This window comes from Lepidochelys kempii, chromosome 1 (assembly GCF_965140265.1).
Source record: "Lepidochelys kempii isolate rLepKem1 chromosome 1, rLepKem1.hap2, whole genome shotgun sequence".
Taxonomy (NCBI): domain Eukaryota; kingdom Metazoa; phylum Chordata; order Testudines; family Cheloniidae; genus Lepidochelys; species Lepidochelys kempii.
The window spans coordinates 260,906,397-260,928,207 of NC_133256.1; the positions used below are offsets into that span (position 1 = coordinate 260,906,397).

The 21,811-nt window shown below is 45.9% G+C and overlaps 1 protein-coding gene across 6 annotated transcripts in view; it reads right to left on the reverse strand.

Annotated features, from left to right (window-relative positions):
* The window catches only part of TCF20 (transcription factor 20), a 215,622-nt gene that overhangs the window by 80,306 nt on the left and 113,505 nt on the right, over positions 1 to 21,811 (reverse strand). Inside the window, exon 1 of one of the 6 annotated variants that reach the window (XM_073327265.1) lies at positions 11,479 to 11,678. The exons of the other annotated variants lie outside the window; for them this stretch is intronic. The gene's annotated coding sequence lies outside the window, so the exon portion shown is untranslated. Of the gene's footprint in view, positions 1 to 11,478; positions 11,679 to 21,811 lie in introns of those variants that run through there. 6 annotated transcript variants of the gene reach the window in all.

Genomic DNA, 21,811 nt, shown 5'->3' on the forward strand with positions numbered 1-21,811 from the left:
CTGCCTCTTCGCTTGAGAGGGTGAAGCCGCGCTCCTGGTCGGTTCCAACCTAGCAGGAAGGAGAGGGTTTACTTGTGCCCGTCTCCATAGGCAGCTGCAGAGATTTCTCCATCAGGAGCATTTTCAGCCACAAGTCTCTGTCATGATGAGCCCTGGTTTTCAGACTGGGACAATGGAGACACTTAGCAGGGATGCGTGTCTCGCCAAGACACTTCACACACAGTGAGTGTCTGTCAGACTGTGGCATAGGCTCCTTGCAGGAGCCGCATGTCTTGAAGCCAGGGGACCCCGGCATCAGGGAACTATGATTGCCTGGGTGGAAGAGGCTCAATGGGAGACGAACGTGAGAGAAAGTTAAAAAACAAACAAACAAAAACAAAAAAACACTTAACCAACTATTCTAAAGGAAGAGAGAGATTGGGATATTTCTATCTAACTATTTCTATTTATTTTTACTTATTTTCTTCAGTGACCAGGGAAGAGGTTTAGCACTGCCCCAAGTCCCGTCTTCAGCTGAGACGGTTGAGAAGGAACTGAGGGAGGGTGCAAGATGCACGCGCTCAGACAGACCCTAACGACGCCACGAGACAGCAGCTGGACGCGTGCGTCCCAACCGGGCACTGCTACCGAAGATCTCCGATCAATGGCGCCGGGATGCACCGTCACCTGGAATGAAGCACCCACAGGGACAGCACTTGAAGAAGCAGCTTCCAAGCCGTGAGGTGGAGGGACTGCAGGTCGGGGTGATGAAGGCGACCATGGTCCTGAGTGATGAGGTCGGAGAGGAGAGGCAATGTAGCAGGTGCATCCACTGACAGTTCTAGGAGTGTGGTGTACCAATCTTGTAGAGGCCACGCTGGGGCTACCAGAATTATCTCTGCCCTGTCCCTCCAGACCTTGAGTAGAACCTTGTGCACGAGAGGGAACGGGGGAAAGGCATAGAGCAATCGGCCTGACCTGGTCCTGTGCCCAGCCTGACCCGGTGCTCTGTGCAGCGCGGCAGCGGGCTGTACCGCCGCCAGCCACCGATGCTCCAGGCAGTGCGGTAAGGGGGCAGGATAGAGGGCAGGAGAGTTCGGGGTGCCGGTCAGGGGGTGGGGGTGTGGATAGGGGTCGGGGCAATCAAAAGGTGGGGAACAGGGGGGTTGAATGGGGGCAGGGGTCCCAGGATGGGCAGTCAGGAAGGAGTGGGGGGTTGGATGGGGCGGCAGGGGGGCAGTCAGGGGCAGGGGTTCTGAGTGCGGTCAGGGAGAAAGGGTGGTTGGATGGGGCAGGAGTCCCAGGGGAGCAGTCAGGAATGAGAGGAGGGGTTGGATGGGGCAGTGGGGGACAGTCAGTGGCAGGAGTTCAGGGGGCAGTCAGGGGATAGGGAAAAGGGTTGGTTGGATGGGGCAGGGGTCCCGGGAGGGCAGTCAGAAAGGAGAGGAGGGGTTGGATGGGGCAGGGGTCCCGGGAGGGCCATCAGGGGACAGGGGCGTTTGGATGGGGCCAGAAGCGGGGGGGGGGGACCTGAATAGGGGATGGGGGCCAGGTCATGCCCCCCTCCCCTAACTGGACCTCCATACAATTTCCAAAACCTGATGCAGCCCTCAGGCCAAAAGGCCTGCTGTAAAGGCCTGAGCCTCAGTCTGGCGTGCCAGGTCACGTAAGTGCAGGCTGCCATGTGACAGAGGAGACGCAGGCATCCCCTTGCTGTAGTGGTCGGGTATTGCTGGAGGCCTTGAATGATGTCCGTGATGGCTTGGAATCGGGACTCTGGCAAAAGTGCTCTTGCCTGAACCAACTCCAACACCACCCCAATGAATTTTATTCTTTGAGTTGGTTCCAAGGTTGACTTCCTCAAGTTGAGGAGGAGACCCAGTCTCTCAAATGTGGACCTGATCAGATTTGAGACTCCACCTGCCCTCGGTGCGGCCCCTGAGCAGCCAGTCATTGAGGTAGGGGTATACCTGCACCTGCCTCCAACGGAGGAAAGCGTCCACGACCAACATGCACTTGGTGAACACTCGGGACGCTGTTGAGCGGTCCAATGGAAGGACTGTGAATGGATAATGTTTGTGGTCGACCACAAAGAGTAGGAATCGCCTGTGTGTGGACCAAATAACTACATGGAAGTACGTGTCTTTCATGTCGAGGGTGGGGTACAGTCTCTCTGATCCAGAGAAGAGATAATTGTGCCCAGGGAGACTATGCGGAACTTCAACTTTATCATGAACTTGTTGAGTCCTCGCAGATCTAGAATGGGTCTGAGACCCCCCCTTGGTTTGGGGATTAAGAAGTATCAGGAATAGAATGCCTTGCCCCTGAGCTCCTGAAGAACCTCCTCCACCACTCCCATGGCAAGGAGCACCTGCACCTCCTGGATAAGGAGTTGCTCGTGAGAAGGGTCCCTAAAAAGGGACGGGGAACGGGGGTGGGAGTGAGGGCAGGAGCAGAACTGAAGAGAATATCCCACTTCAACCATACAGAGGACCCAGCAGTCCGAAGTTATTTGGGACCAAGCACGGTAGAAGTGGGACAGACAATTCAAGAAAGACAGGGAAGGATCCAGAATTGAGATTGGTGCGCCGTCCTTGGACGCACCTTCAAAAGGCCTGCTTGGAACCTGATGATGGTTTAGTCAGACCGTGGGCCTGCCGGGGGGTTTGCAGTCTTTCATCTGCCATTCCTGCCCGTTCTCCTATAAAATTCCTGCCTCAGCCGAGGAGGATAGGAGCACTGCTGCTGAGGCTTGAAATGTTTGAGCCTTGTCCGGGAAGGATGACGAGGAGGCTAATGGGGGAAGAAAGTCCTCCTGACCCTCTTGGTCTCCAGGGGCCTCCTGTAACGCCTCTCTGTTGGGGCCAACCACACCTGCATCAGGCTCAGGAACTGGGGTTGGTTCCAGTGGAGGTTGAGTGACCAGTACCTCCTCAGCACCCCTAGGGGTGGGGTCACTGGCTGATGCCTCCAGCCCCCGCGGTTCAGAGGTCACCAAACAGGAACCTTTGGATTGGGCGCCCTGGGCCTGGTGGTACGCCCATGGGGTCCAAAATGGGCACTGCGCCGGTCCCTGCCCAGTACTGGCCCCATCTCTGAGTATCTAGACCCCATCTCTGAGTCCGAAGACGGGGACCGCGATGGCCAGGGCGGTGCCAAGCAGACCTGGACTGGTGAGCGGTGCCGCGAGGCACGGGAGTGGTGCCGAGATCGGGATCTGTGCAAGGACATTGACCGGTGCCAGGATGACTGGTGCCGGGAGCAGGACCTCCTGCGTGACGGGGATCGACACGAGGACTGGCATCGTGATTGGGAGCAGCGGTGCTGAGGGACAGAGCATCACCTGTTTGCCACACGTTGTAGTACCGGAGGCTTGGCCCAAAGGACCGTGGTGTTGTCATGGTGATAAGGTGCCTTGCAGCTTCAAAAGTGGATGGCAATTCCATCTCCTCGATGACCTGACTCAGAGAGTCCAACAGCACCGGACTCAACATTCCCCCTTAGAATCATAGAATATCAGGGTTGGAAGGGAACCCAGAAGGTCATCTAGTCCAACCCCCTGCTCGAAGCAGGACCAATTCCCAGTTAAATCATCCCAGCCAGGGCTTTGTCAAGCCTGACCTTAAAAACCTCTAAGGAAGGAGATTCTACCACCTCCCTAGGTAACGCATTCCAGTGTTTCACCACCCTCTTAGTGAAAAAGTTTTTCCTAATATCCAATCTAAACCTCCCCCACTGCAACTTGAGACCATTACTCCTCGTTCTGTCATCTGCTACCATTGAGAACAATCTAGAGCCATCCTCTTTGGAACCCCCTTTCAGGTAGTTGAAAGCAGCTATCAAATCCCCCCTCATTCTTCTCTTCTGCAGGCTAAACAATCCCAGCTCCCTCAGCCTCTCCTCATAACTCATGTGTTCCAGTCCCCTAATCATTTGTGTTGCCCTTCGCTGGACTCTCTCCAATTTATCCACATCCTTCTTGAAGTGTGGGGCCCAAAACTCGACACAGTACTCCAGATGAGGCCTCACCAATGTCGAATAGAGGGGAACGATCACGTCCCTCAATCTGCTCGCTATGCCCCTACTTATACATCCCAAAATGCCATTGGCCTTCTTGGCAACAAGGGCACACTGCTGACTCATATCCAGCTTCTCGTCCACTGTCACCCCTAGGTCCTTTTCCGCAGAACTGCTGCCTAGCCATTCGGTCCCTAGTCTGTAGCTGTGCATTGGGTTCTTCCGTCCTAAGTGCAGGACCCTGCACTTATCCTTATTGAACCTCATCAGATTTCTTTTGGCCCAATCCTCCAATTTGTCTAGGTCCTTCTGTATCCTATCCCTCCCCTCCAGCGTATCTACCACTCCTCCCAGTTTAGTATCATCCGCAAATTTGCTGAGAGTGCAATCCACACCATCCTCCAGATCATTTATGAAGATATTGAACAAAACCGGCCCCAGGACCGACCCTTGGGGCACTCCACTTGATACCGGCTGCCAACTAGACATGGAGCCATTGATCACTACCCGTTGAGCCCGACAATCTAGCCAGCTTTCTACCCACCTTATAGTGCATTCATCCAGCCCATACTTCCTTAACTTGCTGACAAGAATACTGTGGGAGACCGTGTCAAAAGCTTTGCTAAAGTCTAGAAACAATACATCCACTGCTTTCCCTTCATCCACAGAACCAGTAATCTCATCATAAAAGGCGATTAGATTAGTCAGGCATGACCTTCCCTTGGTGAATCCATGCTGGCTGTTCCTGATCACTTTCCTCTCATTCAAGTGCTTCAGGATTGATTCTTTGAGGACCTGCTCCATGATTTTTCCAGGGACTGAGGTGAGGCTGACTGGCCTGTAGTTCCCAGGATCCTCCTTCTTCCCTTTTTTAAAGATTGGCACTACATTAGCCTTTTTCCAGTCATCTGGGACTTCCCCGGTTCGCCACGAGTTTTCAAAGATAATGGCCAATGGCTCTGCAATCACAGCCGCCAATTCCTTCAGCACTCTCGGATGCAACTCGTCCGGCCCCATGGACTTGTGCACGTCCAGCTTTTCTAAATAGTCCCTAACCACCTCTATCTCCACAGAGGGCTGGCCATCTCTTCCCCATTTTGTGATGCCCAGCGCAGCAGTCTGGGAGCTGACCTTGTTAGTGAAGACAGAGGCAAAAAAAGCATTGAGTACATTAGCTTTTTCCACATCCTCTCTCACTAGGTTGCCTCCCTCATTCAGTAAGGGGCCCACACATTTCTTGGCTTTCTTCTTGTTGCCAACATACCTGAAGAAACCCTTCTTGTTACTCTTGACATCTCTGGCTAGCTGCAGCTCCAGGTGCGATTTGGCCCTCCTGATATCATTCCTACATGCCCGAGCAATATTTTTATACTCTTCCCTGGTCATATGTCCAACCTTCCACTTCTTGTAAGCTTCTTTTTTATGTTTAAGATCCGCTAGGATTTCACCATTAAGCCAAGCTGGTCGCCTGCCATATTTACTATTCTTTCGACTCATCAGGATGGTTTGTCCCTGTAACCTCAACAGGGATTCCTTGAAATACAGCCAGCTCTCCTGGACTCCTTTCCCCTTCAAGTTAGTCCCCCAGGGGATCCTGGCCATCCGTTCCCTGAGGGAGTCGAAGTCTGCTTTCCTGAAGTCCAGGGTCCGTATCCTGCTGCTTACCTTTCTTCCCTGCGTCAGGATCCTGAACTCAACCAACTCATGGTCACTGCCTCCCAGATTCCCATCCACTTTTGCTTCCCCCACTAATTCTACCCGGTTTGTGAGCAGCAGGTCAAGAAAAGCGCCCCCCCTAGTTGGCTCCTCTAGCACTTGCGCCAGGAAATTGTCCCCTACGCTTTCCAAAAAACTTCCTGGATTGTCTATGCACCGCTGTATTGCTCTCCCAGCAGATATCAGGAAAATTAAAGTCACCCATGAGAATCAGGGCATGCGATCTAGTAGCTTCCGTGAGCTGCCAGAAGAAAGCCTCATCTACCTCATCCCCCTGGTCCAGTGGTCTATAGCAGACTCCCACCACTACATCACTCTTGTTGCACACACTTCTAAACTTAATCCTTGCGGAGCCGAAGTTGACGGTGCCAGCTCCAAAGACTTTGGCACTGGGTGCTCCTCTCGGGGACATGCTCCATTGGCCAGCTCCAAAGGGGTGGTCTCTGATTCGGAGATCCTCTGCTTCCGCTGCTTCTGCGTCGGGGAATGGCACCGGTGTTGGGTCATTCCCACTGGTTTTGGCACCAGGGAGCGGCGGTCTCTCCCTTCCGCAGTGCCGTTTCTAACACTGGAGCTGGAGCACTGTGCACCAATGAGCTCGGTGCCACGTCTTGCCGCGTCGATGCAGGTTGCGGTCTGAGTGTTGCCTCCATAAGGAGCTGCTTGAGGCGAAAGTCTCGCTCTTTTTTTGTTCTGGGGCAAAACCCTTTACAAATCCTGCACTTGTCTGCTTGGTGTGCTTCCCCCAGACACTTTAAGCAAGTGTCGTGGGGGTCACACATTGGCATGGACTTGTTGCAGGACTTGAACCTCAGGAACTTAGGCATGTAAGTCCCCCAAGGAGAATGCAGTCTGGGTGGAGGGTAAAACCCCCAGCCCAACAGCTAACTAACCATAGTAACTAAGAACTAAACGACAAAATACAAACAGGCTGAATAGAAGCTAGGGAAACGTGGAGCGCTTGCAAGGCAAGGTGCCACAGTTCCAACAACCGTCACTGGTGGTAAGAAGAAACGGAGGAGGAGCCAGGTCAGCAGGGTCATATATAAAGCGCCATGAAGGCACCACTCCAAGGGGCTCCAGAGCCGACCCAAAGGGTGCTGCTAGAGGAAAAGCTTTCTGACAACTGTGCACGCAGCGCGCGCACACGTAACTGGAATCGACATGAGCAAACACTGGAAGAAGAATTAGGGGATTTAAGGGAAGGAGAGGTAGCACTCAGGTCAGGGGGGACCGGTCAGTCCCACATTCTCCCCGCTTATGCATGCACCAGGATCCATCAGAGCCCTGCTTTTGGAAAGAAGTTTTAGCTCCTCTCCTTGCCACCACCCACCCATGCTCCAGATCAGTGTTTTTTTCAAACTGGGGTATGTACCCATCTTCTCTGGGGGTATGCAACAAAAATCCTGTGATTGCAGACAACATGCTGGGATGGCCCGAGCCACCTGGTGTCACTGCTCGCCCTCCTGAACATTCCTCCGTGATCCCCTGGGGAGGGGGACCCACAGTTTGAAAATCTCTAGAAGCTGTTGCTAAATGGAAGGCAGAAATCTGGGGGGGCACATGACCCTGAATGCCCCCCATGCATCACTTCTGCCTATCTCAGAAGAGGGGACGCGGAAGATTACATTATTTGGAAAGAGACACACAGCTTAAAAAGTTTGAAAACCACTGCTCCAGATGGATGTATTGAGCCTCCACCAAGTCACTTCACCTCTGTGCTTCCATTTCCACATTTGTACAATGGGAAGAATGTTTCCCTCCTTGATAAAGTGTTCTAAGATCTACTGATGAAATGTACTATGTAAATATCATCATCTGTCCACAGAGGTATCTTAACTGCAAGCCTACACAACAACCACCACTTTAATGACCACTAACTCCAAGAACATTTCTCTGTTAAAAAACTCCAGGAAAGTCATCAAAAAAATCTTGTTAATTCCGAGTTAAGGTTGTTCAGTGGTACTTCCCACCCTTCCAATCAAATTTATGAAATGTCTGAAAACCAGGAAATACAGAATAAAGGTGTACACACCCATGCAATTGTAACTCTGCCCTCTGAGTGACGCCCCAATATGCCCTAACACACACGCTTGCACTCTGCCTTCACACTATACTGAACAGGAGCTACTTATATCAGCCTGACACTCACTCTCCTCCACAGAAAAATCCCCTATCTAACAAATTTTACAACCCCTTCACTCTTACGCACACTATGCCATCTAACACACTCTCACTTACCCTTCACTAAACTCAGAGTCCATACCTCATATCCCCCCCAACTGCTGACACTCTGACTGGCAAGACCACCTTGTGCCCTGCTACTGACACAATCCACAATACTGAAATGAGACACAGTGGATCTTGTGATACACATGTACCTCTTTCCTTTGATCACACATGTGGGGATCAGGCAGAGGGGCTCATACCCCACAAAGAGGCATGGACCGCACAGATTGCCTCATATCACAATCACAGCTCTGCCAAGATGCTCCAACTAACCCCTCTGCCATTCACTACAATTACACCAAACACAGTGAACTCAGATGAAGTGCATGTAAATAATTCCTACTGGCTATTGCCTGCTCCAGTTAAGGTTGTTTGGGAGTGTACCTGAATTCTTCATTTCCAGGTTTTCACAAGTTTGAGTTTATTCTGGAAGGGCATGCAATGCCACCAGGCAAGTTTTGTCAGTGAATAGACTATAGGAGAGAAACAGTGAAAAACTACACACAAGGTAATGTCAAATGAACAAAGCAAACAGAAGTTGAATCTTACCAACAACAGGACATAAAAAATTCAGACTAAAGAGTCTGGTGTCCTTTTAAGCAGAATCCTCTGCCTCTGCATAAAACCCATCCTGCATTTCTCACAGGATTATTTGGCTGATCCATACAATTAGCAGATTTATGAAAAGGAACAGCACTATAATGGGTTTTATTTAGGAACAGGTAAGGATATGTGGGAGAAGTCTTAATCCCATGAATTTGGAGCAGAGACCATGTTTTTGTTTTGTGGTTGTTCAGCACTTAATACAATTGAGTCCTGTCCAGGTCTACAGCTCCTTAGATGCTACAGCGGGGTAATCAATTATTTTTGTCAAGTTCCAAACTTCCTGGTCAAGGTCCAGATTGCAGAAACGTTTTTCACACCATAATAACAATAAGTATCAGTAAATAAAAAGATTTCACAGTCCATTCAAAATCGTGTGGCGGTCCGGATTTGGCCCACCGTCTGCCTATTGACTACCTCTGCGCAATGGTAATACAAATAAATAATAATTACTCCATAACAATACTTTAATTGAAACATACTACCTGTTCCTGTTATTCTTGCAATATGATACCACTGTTCTTACATCTAAATGTTGTCCTGACAGAGTATAGGCCAAAGGATTATTTCACAGGTGAATCCTTTAGAGAAGACACATCCAGGCAGACTACAGCTATCCACCTCTACATAAGTAGAGGCTTATAAATTCCATATTTTTTTCCCCCTGCTACAGGGTGGGTTATACTGGCTTGGATAAAACTTAACTGGAACCATTTTAAAAATCCAAAACATACACCTGGTACAATAATCTATACTCATATCACTACACCTGTTCAGCAGATCCAGCTTTACCTATTATGTGAGTCTCAGCTACCACTTCCTTCTCTATTTGCAGGAAGTCAAAAAGGATGACATACCAGTTTCTGACTGCAGACTGCCACACAATCAAATACACTCCCACACAGCTCACATCCATCTGCACATCCATTGCCCCAGATCTGTACTCCTGCCCCGGGATCTGTATCCAGCTGGGGTTCTCACTTGTCCATCTTACACAAACAAGCTACATCCCTTTTTGACACATGACCACCTCTACCAGCAGCCACACATGCCCCTTCCCATCAAGTTCGCCCTTACTAGCATTCTGACTGCCAGCACACATACATATCTACACCTGTAGTGTTACATATCTACCCTGCCCATTTATCTTTATTCATAGTGAGAAACCGATCCTCAATACAGCTCTCTACCCACGATTAGACATATACCTTCATCCCCAGGTGCATCCAGCCCTGTCAGTACAGGCTCACCATTTGCCATATGTATTTATAGCCCACAGCATCACATTCATTCAGACATGTCACTTTTGAATTGACAGACTACCTTTAACAAGTTAACCTCACTTCCCTCCTCTCCTCAATACACTCCCCCAATACCCAGCAGCCAAAATTCAGAGTGGGAGGAACAAAGGAAAAAAAAAAGAAAACCACTAACTGGTGGGTGATCAGTGAATAATTTATGAAAGCATACGGTCTTCGTATTCATGATTTATGTGCAGAGAAGCAACTTGCCCCATTATCAATACTACTAAATTATTTGCTGTAAGATGTAGAGTGACCTAAGCTACAATCTGAACTCTGCTCCAAAAGATAGCCCTAGGGAGTATAAGATATGAGACGATCCAAAAATGTATCTTAGAGCTCATCTACACTGTGGGTCTGGTTTGGTTTACTGAACTTTATAAACAAATTGTAATACTTACCCTACATACAACATATTAACACAAGTAGGGCTCCATGTCTGTATGGAAGTCACAGAAGTCACGGATTCCATAACTTTCCGCGACCTCCATGACTTCTGCAGGGGCCAGCTGCTCCAGCGGCCCCTGGCACCCCTAGCCCTGGATGCCAGCACCCCTTCCCCCCAGAGGCTTCCCCTGGTAACGGTCTAAGGGCGGCTGGTAGCCCCCAGCAGCTGGTGCCACGGGCCCCAGATGCGCCTCCCCCGATTTAATCACTGGTATTTTTAGTAAAAGTCACGAACAGGTCACTTCACAGGCTTTGAATTTTTTTTTATTCCCCGTGACCTGTCCGTGACTTTTAGTAAAAATACCCATGACTAAATTGTTGCCTTCCATGTGTCTGAGCTTATGTGTAAGTACCATGTTTTGACCTTGCCTATGATCATGACTGTAATATACAGGATTTAACCATGTTCTAACAATTCTGCTGTGAAGATGGGATTGGCCATCCATCTCTCATTACCTAAATTAGTCAGTCCTTTTACTGCCAAGGTCAGTATGTGAAAGGACATCCCAAAAGGTACTGTATTTAAGAACAAACCAAAAAAAGCCACATACATCCACACACCTCTCTGCTCTACTGATCAACGACTTCACTAGTTAGTTGGGTAGTTGCCCAGATTTTCCCAGAATACATTGATGTAAGCACAGCCCAAAACAGCTGTGCTAAAAATGGTGGCATAGGGATGCTTTGACTTGCATTAGCTGTAACTATGTCAAAGGAGAATTCAAGAGGGAGCATATCAGAGTCTGGTTACACTTAAAGCTGTATGTGTCATGTAAGGAAGACTTTTTTTGCATTCAACTTTTCTTTAAACTCTGGACTCTAACTATTGTGACTCATTTGTACAAGAACATAGTAGGTAGCAGGGGAAGATTATTAAAATGTGGGGACTTTTCAGTTAATGTTGACTTTAATTATCATCCTTAGAGTTAACATCTCATTGGACTAAATGGCATAGTTCACGGCTTACTGCTACTGATATAGAATATTTGCAGATTCAGGAAGACAAGATGCACCGTCTGGCTAGGTTTGCAGAATTTGAAACAGCTGAGGTGTGAACTGCCCCATTCACATCAACCTTGTTAATTATTTCACTGCTCAAAATATGAATGAAATTCTACACGGCTTACTCTGTCACTGCTCATTTTGGTGCTACAAGTAGGTGGGCTTGGGAAACATGACCACTTACTTTTTGCCCTCAAATCAAGAAACAACTCCAGCCCAAGGATCCCAGCATGGTATCTGAGCCCCGCTGAAGGGAAGCCAAGACAAAGGACCACACTAGAGCCCACCTGTGAGAGATGTTTTGTTAGAAAAAATATTACTAAAAACAATTACCATTCAAAATGTTAAGTAATATTGTTGTAAGCTTGAAATGTAACACTTTTAGTTTTAAAAAAATGACATGTATTCAACTAGTTCTTAACATCCAATACTGAAAACACAATTCCATGAAGTAAGAATTTAAGAATAGATCTTAAATTACAATTTAAATTTTCTAAAGTATTAGTAGGCCTTTAAGAACACAATGAGGTGAGCAAGGTGACAACTAGTTTCATTTTCCTGCGGGGGTGGGCCTCAGCTTTCAAAAATTTGGGTAACAATGAATTAAAGGATCCAACCAGTACCCTATTGCTACATGTTCCTTTATTACTCACTAAAAGAAAAGGAGTACTTGTGGCACCTTAGAGACTAACCAATTTATTTGAGCATAAGCTTTTGTGAGCTACAGCTCATTTAATCGGATGCATACTGTGGAAAGTATAGAAGATCTTTTTATACACACAAACCATGAAAAAATACCTCCCCCCATCCCACTCTCCTGCTGGTAACAGCTTATCTAGAGTGATCACTCTCCTTACAATGTGTATGATAATCAAGGTGGGCCATTTCCAGCACAAATCCAGGGTTTAACAAGAATGTCGGGTGGGGGGCGGGGAACAAGGGGAAATAGGTTACCTTGCATAATGACTTAGCCACTCCCAGTCTCTAGTCAAGCCTAAGTTAATTGTATCCAATTTGCAAATGAATTCCAATTCAGCAGTCTCTCGCTGGAGTCTGGATTTGAAGTTTTTTTGTTGTAATATCGCAACTTTCATGTCTGTAATCGTGTGACCAGAGAGATTGAAGTGTTCCCCGACTGGTTTATGAATGTTATAATTCTTGACGTCTGATTTGTGTCCATTTATTCTTTTACGTAGAGACTGTCCAGTTTGACCAATGTACATGGCAGAGGGACATTGCTGGCACATGATGGCATAGATCACATTGGTGGATGGGCAGGTGAACGAGCCTCTGATAGCGTGGCTGATGTTATTAGGCTCTGTGATGGTGTCCCCTGAATAGATATGTGGGCACAGTTGGCAACGGGCTTTCTTGCAAGGATAGGTTCCTGGGTTAGTGGTTCTGTTATGTGGTTGCTGGTGAGTATTTGCTTCAGGCTGGGGGGCTGTCTGTAGGCAAGGACTGGCCTGTCTCCCAAGATTTGTGAGAGTATTGAGTCATCCTTCAGGATAGGTTGTAGATCCTTAATAATGCGTTGGAGGGGTTTTAGTTGGGGGCTGAAGGTGACGGCTAGTGGCGTTCTGTTATTTTCTTTGTTAGGCCTCTCCTGTAGTAGGTAACTTCTGGGAACTCTTCTGGCTCTATCTGTCACCCTGAGCAAATTACACCCAACCTTAGATTTGCCCCCTTGTTTTATTCTGCACAATCAGTGTATTGTTCAATGTATACTGTTGATTTTGCATATTAAATGCAATAAAACGAACTGAGTACAAGGGTACATTAGGGACAGAATTCTATCAGTTCTCAGACAGTGATATGTTGGAGGGAAAAAAGTATATTAACTGCAACGATTGACCTGTAATATGTCTATTGATTGTAGGTTTATGTAAGCTATGTAGATTTTGCAAAGTTATACCAGTAACTATATTAGTTGTCAGTGGCTCTCAACCCACGAGATGAAGACTACTAGTGGTCCATAGTCAAGTTTATGGTGGTCCACCCAATTGGTTGACTGAAAATTATCTACACTAATCTTTAAAGTATGATGGTCACTGCTACTTTATTAAAAGAAAGTGTGTAAATCAACCCGTCTCAGTTCCCTCACAACTCAAAAGTCCATATTGCTAAGACCTCCAAAAAGCAGAAATATAGGGTAGCTTGTGGGATTCACACTAATGACACCATCTCAAAGAACCAGTTTACCAGAAAGTAAACTGTTCTCTGTTCTTAGGAGTCAGTGTGGATCCCACTATAGATGACTGGCAAGCAATATCCTCCCTGGATGTTAGGAGTGAAGAGTTATAGCTATATCAAACCGATTGAACTACCGCTCTCCTGAACTTTACATCTATCCTGGCTACCCTGTCAAGTGCATAGTTAGCAGGTTGCTTCATGTAACTGCTTTGCATATTTTAAAGACTGGCACATTTCTGAAGCAGGCAGAAGATTAGGCCTATGCCCTGGGGAAGTGTGCCTTGACATTCTGAGGGAGAGGCTCAACAGCCAGCTGATAGCGGTAATCCACTATATTTCCACACAGCAAGAGATTCTCTGCAATGAGATAATTTGACCTTTTAATGTGCCTAATATGGCCACAAAGAGGTGGGAAGAGAGCCTAAAAAACTCTATTATCTCAACAGGCCTAAAGAAGGCTCTGGAAACCTCCAGAGTATGGAGCTTGTCTTCTCCAAACACTGAGTGTCCCTTTGAGATGAATACCATCAGGGTAATAGATCGGTTCAGGTGGAATTCTGAGACCACCTTAGCATGGAATTTGAGGTGTGGTTTCATCACTACTTTGTCCCAGTGAAAATATGTATAAGGCAGTCCACCCAGAAGAGCTTGGAGTGAAGTGACCCTCCATACTGATCCGATGGTAAGGTAATATATTGAGCACTCAGACAACAATTTAGAAGAGGCTTGAGAAGGACACTGAGGTCTCATGAGAGTTGGGTCTCTGACTGGAGGGTGTGAAGAAGGCTCTTGAAGAATTTTGATACTGTGAAATGTGAGAATAGAGTGCAACTGTGGTAGTGTGACAGAATATTGCAGATGAGGGTCCAGGTGAACTGATTAAAAGTTTCATCTCAAAACTTAAATGTTTAAAATATTTTAAACATTAATAAAAAAGACTCCATCTTTCTCTGCCAGCCATGTTTCCCTCAGTTTTTTCCCCTCTGCACCCCTGCTTTCCACATGCATCCTCCAGTTCTCTGTGCTCCCGCAGATGCCGTCCTTCTTCTGGCTTCCTATCCAACTCCACTGTCTAAGTCCACTGCTCAATCAGAAGCTAGAGTAGGTCTGTGTATACACATTTTAAATACTGCACAACTTACACCCAAAAGAAACTCCATAATAGTTTAAGCCAGGCTGTGGCTTTAGGTAACAGGAATGAGGGGGAAAAAAACCAAGGGCACTAAGAAACAAAATACTGTATCCTGCCCACTTTAAAAACACACCCACCCCTGCACAGAGGTTTCTTTACCCTGGTCCAATGTACAAGGAGAGACCAAAGTAATTTGACCATCCCAAACTCATGCCGCAGGTTTCCCATGAGCAGTATGCTCATCTTCTCTCACTCAGACAGAAGATCTGTCAATGAAGACAGTGAAAGAGTGAGTGGTAGAAGGGAGGTAATAATCAGAGGTATGAAAAACAAGAGGAGAAAGAATGAGACAAGATATGTCCACACCATAAACCCTACATCAGCACAGCCCCCTAGTATAGATGAGTGTACATGGATAGAAGCCTTTTTTCTGTCAGTGTAGCAATACCACCTCACGAAAAAACATTAGCTATACTGAAAGCAGCACTCTTCTGTTTGCAAAGCCGCATCTACACTGGGGGTTCTGTCGGCATAGCTATGCAAGTCAGAGATGTGGATTTTTCATATCCCTGACCAACACAGCTACCCCAATATTAGTTGTAAGTGTATTCCAAGCCTCAGTCAATGGAGAGGAATGATAAATTGGTAAGTAAGTGGAAAGGAAATAAGAATGGGAGAGACTGTGCTCATCGGGCATGATTTTCAGAAGTGCCAGATACTTAGGACTTCACGTGAAATCAACAAGAGCTGACCTCTGAAAGTCAGGTCCACAGGTTTTAGACTTTAGCTCTGAGAGTCATTCATTCCATACATTGGAAAAAAAATAGAGGGACCATTCGTGAGGACCAGGGCTTTTTTCAGCCCAGTCCAAAAAGAAAATATGAAGAGCATGGATAAGGAGTATATCATCATACCCTCATTACGAGGTAGGGCAGTGTTTTCCAACTGGTGCCCCATCTGGCCCAACAGGTGTGCCACAGAATTTTTTTAAAAACTAAAATGGGGGAAGCCACCTTCTGATTAGCTGTCCGCCTCACTGGCCCACCTTCTCCATGGAAGGAGCAACCAATCAGAACTCGAACTCCCTCTCTTCTCCCATCCCCTCCTGAAAGCGCAAGCTGTTGGCCCCCCTGCCCCTGCCCTATCCTCCTGCAGTCACCGGCCAGAAGGTGGAGTGAAGAGCCCCTGGAGCTCCAGGCGGGCTACAGCAGAGAAAAGTTTGAGAACCAGTGATGTAGGCACAGTGGAAGATCCTAGGGGCTTGTTAGAACAGGGAACATGAAGAGGCAGCAGTGCTTCTCCCTACTTCCTTATACAGCCCCAGGCATCAAGGAAAAATTGATAAACTAACTACCTTGCCTCAACACAAGAACAGAAGTGGCCTATGTCAGATGCATTAGAGGGAACGAACATTACAGTGCAATTATTGAGTGATCCATCCCATCATCCACTACCAGCTTCTGGCAGTTAGAGGTTTAGGACACCCAGCGCATGGAGTTGCATCCCTGACCATCTTGACTAATAAGCCATTGATGGACCTATCCTCCATGAATTTATCTAATTCTTTTTTGAATCCAGTTATACTTTTGGCCTTCACAATATCCCCTGGCAATGAATTCCACAGATTGACTGGGCATTGTGTGAAGTAGTACTTCATTTGATATGTTTTAAATCAGCTGCCTATTAAGTCTTTGGGTGACCCCAGGTTCTTGTGTTATGTGAAAGGGTAAATAACACTTCCTTATTCAATTTCTCCACACCATTCATGATTTTATAGACCTCTACTATAGACACCCCATAGCTGACTCTTTTCCAAACTGACAAGTCCCTGTCTTTTTAATCTCTCCTCATATGGAAGCTGTTCCATACCCCCGAATAAGTTTTGTTGCCTTTCACTGTACCTTTTCCATTTCTAATACACTTTTTTGAAATGGGGTGACCAGAATTGCATGCAGTATTCAAGGTGTGGGCATACCATGAATATATATAAGGGTGTTATGATATTTGCTGTCTTATTACCTATCCCTTTCCTCATGGTTCCTAAAATTCTGTTAGCTTTTTTGACTGCTGCTGCACACTGAGCAGATGTTTTCAGAGAACCATCCACAATGACTCCAATATCTTTTTCTTGGGTGGAAATAGCTAATTTAAACCCCATCATTTTGTATGTATAGTTGGGATGTTTACCAGTGTGCTTTACTTTGCATTTATCAACACTGAATTTCATCTACCATTTTGTTGCCCAGTCACCCAGTTTTGTGAGATCCCTTTGTAACTCTTTAGTCTGCTTTGGACTTAACTATCTTGAGTCATTTTGCATTGTCGGCAAAATTTGCCACCTCGCTGGATTACCCCTTTTTCCAGATAATTTATGACTATGTTGAACAGCACTAGTTCCAGTGCAGATCCCTGTGAAACCCGACTATTTACCTCTCCATTGTGAAAACTATTTATTCCTCCCCTTTGTTTCCTGACTTTTAACCAGCTACTGACCCATGAGAGAACCTTCACTCTTATTCCATGATTGCTTAGCTTGCCTAAGAGCCTTTAGTGAGAGACCATCTCAAGGGCTTTCTGAAAGATTAAGTGTACTATCTCCACTGGATCACCCTCGTCCACATGTTTGTTGACTGCCTCAAACAATTCTAATAGATTAGTGAGGCATGATTTTCACTTACAAAAGCCATGTTGATTCTTCCCCAACAAATTGTGTTCATTTATGTTTCCTGTAATTCTGCTCTTTACTACAGTTTCAACCAATTTGCCTGGTACTGAAGTTAGGCTTATGGGCCTGTGATTGCCAGTATGGCCTCAGGAACCTTTTAAAAAAATTGGCATCACATTAGTTATCCTCCAGTCATCTGATACAAAAGCTGATTTAAGCAATAGGTTACATACCACAGTTAGTAGTTCTGCAGTTTCATACCGGAGTTCCTTCAGAACTTTTAGGTGAATACCATCTGGTGCTGGTGACTACATACTGTTTAATTTATCGATTTGTTAAAACTTGTCAAAACTTTCCCTACTGACACCTCAATCAGAAAAAGTTACTCAGCTCTGTCATCTAAACAAATGGCTCAGGTGTGGGAATCTCCCTCACATCCACTGCAGTGAAGACTAATGCAAAAAGTTAATGTAGCTTCTCCGCAATGGCCTTGTCTTCCTTGAGTGCTCCTTTGTGCCTTGATCGTCCAGTGGACCCAGTAATTGTTTGGCAGGCTTCCTGCTTCTGATGTACTTAGAAAAAGTTTCGCTGTTAGTTTGTGTGTCTTGTTAGTTGGTCTTCAAAGTCTTTTTTGGCCTGCCTAATTATAGCTTTACGCTTGACTTGCCAGAGTTTATGTTCCTTTCCATCTTCCTCAGTAGAGTCTGACTTCCAATTTTTAAAAGACGACTTTTTGCCTCTAATGTTTTCTTTTACTCTGTTGTTTAGCCATGGTGGCATTTTTTGGACCTCTTAATATGTTTTTTAATTTGGGCTACACATTTAGTTTGAGCCTCTATTAAGGTGTTTTTAAAACGTTTCCATACAGCTTGCAGGCATGTCACTCGTGACTGTTCCTTCTAATTTCCATAGCTTCCTCACTTTTGTTTTGTTCTTTTTTTAAGTTAAATACTACTGTGGTGGGTTTCATTGGTATTTTTCCCCCTACAAGGATGTTAAATACATTATGGTTCAGCTATAGTCACCTCTTATACCATATCCCATGCACAACTTCAGACTAAACCAAGAACTGCCTCTCCCATTGTGGGTGCCAGGATTAGCTGCCCCAAGAAGGGTCATTAATGGTGTCTAGAAATTTTATCTCTGCATCCATCCTGAGGGGACAGGTTCCTGGTCAACACAGGTATAGTTGAAATCCCCCATTATTATTTGGTTTTCTGTTTTTGTAGCCTCTCTAATCTCCCTGAGCATTTTACAATCATCCTTATCCTAGTCAGGTGGTCAGCAGTATATTCCTAGTGCTGTACTCTTATTATTCATGCATGTAGTTTCTAGCCATTGAGACTCTATGGTACTGTTTGATTTATTTAAGATTTTTACTATGCCTTCTTCACATATAGCATCATTCCCTCATTAGTACAACCTACTCTGTCATTCCTATATATTTTATGCCTCAGTATTACCATGTCCCATTGATTATCATTCCACCAAGTTTCTGCAATGCCTATTATATCAAGATCCTCTTTTAATATCAGGCACTCAAGTTGACCTATCTTGGTATTTAGACTTCTAGCATTTGTATACAAACACTTACAAAATTTGTCATTTTTTAATTGTCTGCCATTATGCGATATAATTGAATGGAACTCTTTCATCGGTTTCTTTTCCATTCCTATGTGTGTTTTACTAACTTCTCTCCTTTCCTCTTTAGTAGGATATACAGTATCCTGTGACACTCTGTATCTCAGGCGAACACCCTGCACCCCCATGTGCATCCTTACAATATGATTGTGTGGTATCCAATGCAAAGTTTGTCATGTCAGGTGTCTTTGGAAGGCTCATGATGCACTGAGCATTGTTATTATAGTAATGTTATAGGTTGTAATTTCATGCATATAGTTATGAGACTGAAAATGTGCCCTCATAGCCTAAAACAAGCCCAGGCAAAACTCTCCAGAAGCAGAGGGGCAGTTCACACCTCATCAGGGCACATATGGCACAAACCCAGCCCAGCCTCACAGGAACAAAGGACACTGGCCTAGGCAGCAACAAAAGATATGTTGGACTCTCAAGTGAGTCACCCCCATCCCGTTGGTCAGTTTGGGACTACGATGAGGTAATGCTCTCCTGACTCTGAAATGGGGGTGGGGAGGACAAAAAGCCAAGGGGAAGAAAGGACACGATAAAAGGGAGAGATGTTTGCCATGCTCTTTCTCTCTTCCGCCTCCATCTACAGACACCGCCACCAAGTGACTGAAGCACTGATCAAAGGGGAGAGCCTGACTAAAAAGTAACCAGCCAGCCTGTGGTGAGAAGCATCTAAGTTTGTAAGGGCACTGAAAGCGTTAAGATCAGCTTAGAATGCATTTTGCTTTTATTTCATTTGACCAAATCTGACTTCTTGTGCTTAGATTTTAAGTGATTGTAAGTCAATGTTTTGTGGTTAATAAATTTGTTTGTTTATTCTACCTGAAGCAGCGTATTTGGTTTGAAGCAGGTCAGAGACTCCTCTTGGGATAACAAGCCTGGTACATACCAATTTCTTTGTTAAATTGATGAACTCATACAAGCTTGCAGCATCCAGCGGACATAACTGGACACTGCAAGACAGAGGTTCCTAGGGTTGTGTCTGAGACCGGAGATATCGGCTAGTGTCATTCAGTTGCACAATCCAAGCAGTTGCTGGACAAAAATGCTCACTCACGTAGCTGGGACCAGCTTACATGCCAGAGGCTGTAGGTGAACAGCCCGGGAGTGGGGGTTCTCACAGCAGAGCACGGTAAGGCTGGCTCCCAGGGTCAAGGATTGGAGTGACTTAGCAGACCAACGGTCCAGATAACACCAGGGGAATGTCACATATCCCCTTTAATAAAGCCTCCCCTAAAGAACATGTCTGTCCAAACTGTGCACTCCTCTTCATCTGTTGGCTTTCCCACAGCCCTTAGCTTAAAAACTCCTCTATGACCCTTTTAATTTTACATCCCAGCAATCTGGTTCTGTTTTGGTTTTGGTGGAGCCCATCCTGTCTGTATAGGGTCCTTCTTTCCCAAACGGTTCCCCAGTGCCTAATAAACCTAAACCCCTCCTCCCTACACCATCGTCTTATCCATGCATTGATACCCTGCAGTTCTGTCTAACTGACCCTGCATGTGGAAGGGGAAGCATTTCAGAGAATGCTACCATGGACGTCATGCACTTCAATCTCTTATCTAGAAGCCTAAATTCAAGTGAGAGGTAGTGGCAAGAAGATAAACACAAAAATAAGCAGTCCTTAACTAAGGCTGGTCTACATATAGAGCTATTCCTAATTAACTCCATGTGTGGACTCTAATTCTGGAATAAAAGTGCCCATCCATGGAATTGGGAATAACTATGTGTAGACAAGCCCTAACAAAGCTTCTTGGTTAGCAGAAATATTCCTTGTGTGTAAGCAAGATAATTAATTTCCCAATTCCTCCTTTCTGACTAGGGGTATGTATACACTACCACTTGTCGATATAACTAATGTTGCTCAGAGGTGTGAATAAGCCACCAAGTGACCTAAATTGCACTGACTAAGCACCGGTGTGGACAGTACTAGGTTGTCAGTAGAGCTTCTTCTGCCGACATAGCTACCGCCACTCGCTGAGGGTAGGTTAATTAAGTCAACAGGAGATCTCTCTCCAGTCAGCTTAGAGCGGCTACACAAGAGAATTTACAGCAGCACAGCTACATCCGTGCAGCTGCGCCGCTGTATGCTCACTAGTATAGCCATAGCTTAAGAGCTTCCAGATCCTCCTCTCTCACTGAGCTGCAGAAAGGGTAGGTATTTCCAGTAGAGATAAGGAGGTGTTACTACCATTATACAAGGCACTGGTGAGACCTCATCTGGAATACTGTGTATAGTTCTGGTCTCCTATGTTTAAGAAGGATGAATTCAAACTGGAACTGGTACAGAGAAGGGCTACTAGGATGATTGGAGGAATGGAAAACCTGTCTTATGAAAGGAGACTCAAGGAGCTTGGCTTGTTTAGCCTAATCAAAAGAAGGTTGAGGGGAAATATGATTGCTCTCTATAAATATATCAGAGGGATAAATATCGGAGAGGGAGAGGAATTATTTAAGCTCAGTACCAATGTGGACACAAGAACAAATGGACATAAACTGGCCATCGGGAAGTTTAGACTTGAAATTAGACAAAGGTTTCTAACCTTCAGAGGAGTGAAATTCTGGAATAGCCTTCCAAGGGAAGCAGTGGGGGCAAAAGACCTATCTGGCTTCAAGATTAAACTCAATAAGTTTATGGAGGAGATGGTATGATGGGAGAACATGATTTTGGCAATTAACTGATCTTTAACTATTCATGGTAAATAGGCCCAATGGCCTGAGATGGAATGTCAGATGGGGTGTGTCAAGGTTCCTTCCCCACTCTGAACTCTAAGGTACAGATGTGGGGACCTGCATGAAAAACCCCCTAAGCTTATTTTTACCAGCTTAGGTTAAAACTTCCCCAAGGTACAAACTATTTTACCTTTGGACTTTATTGCT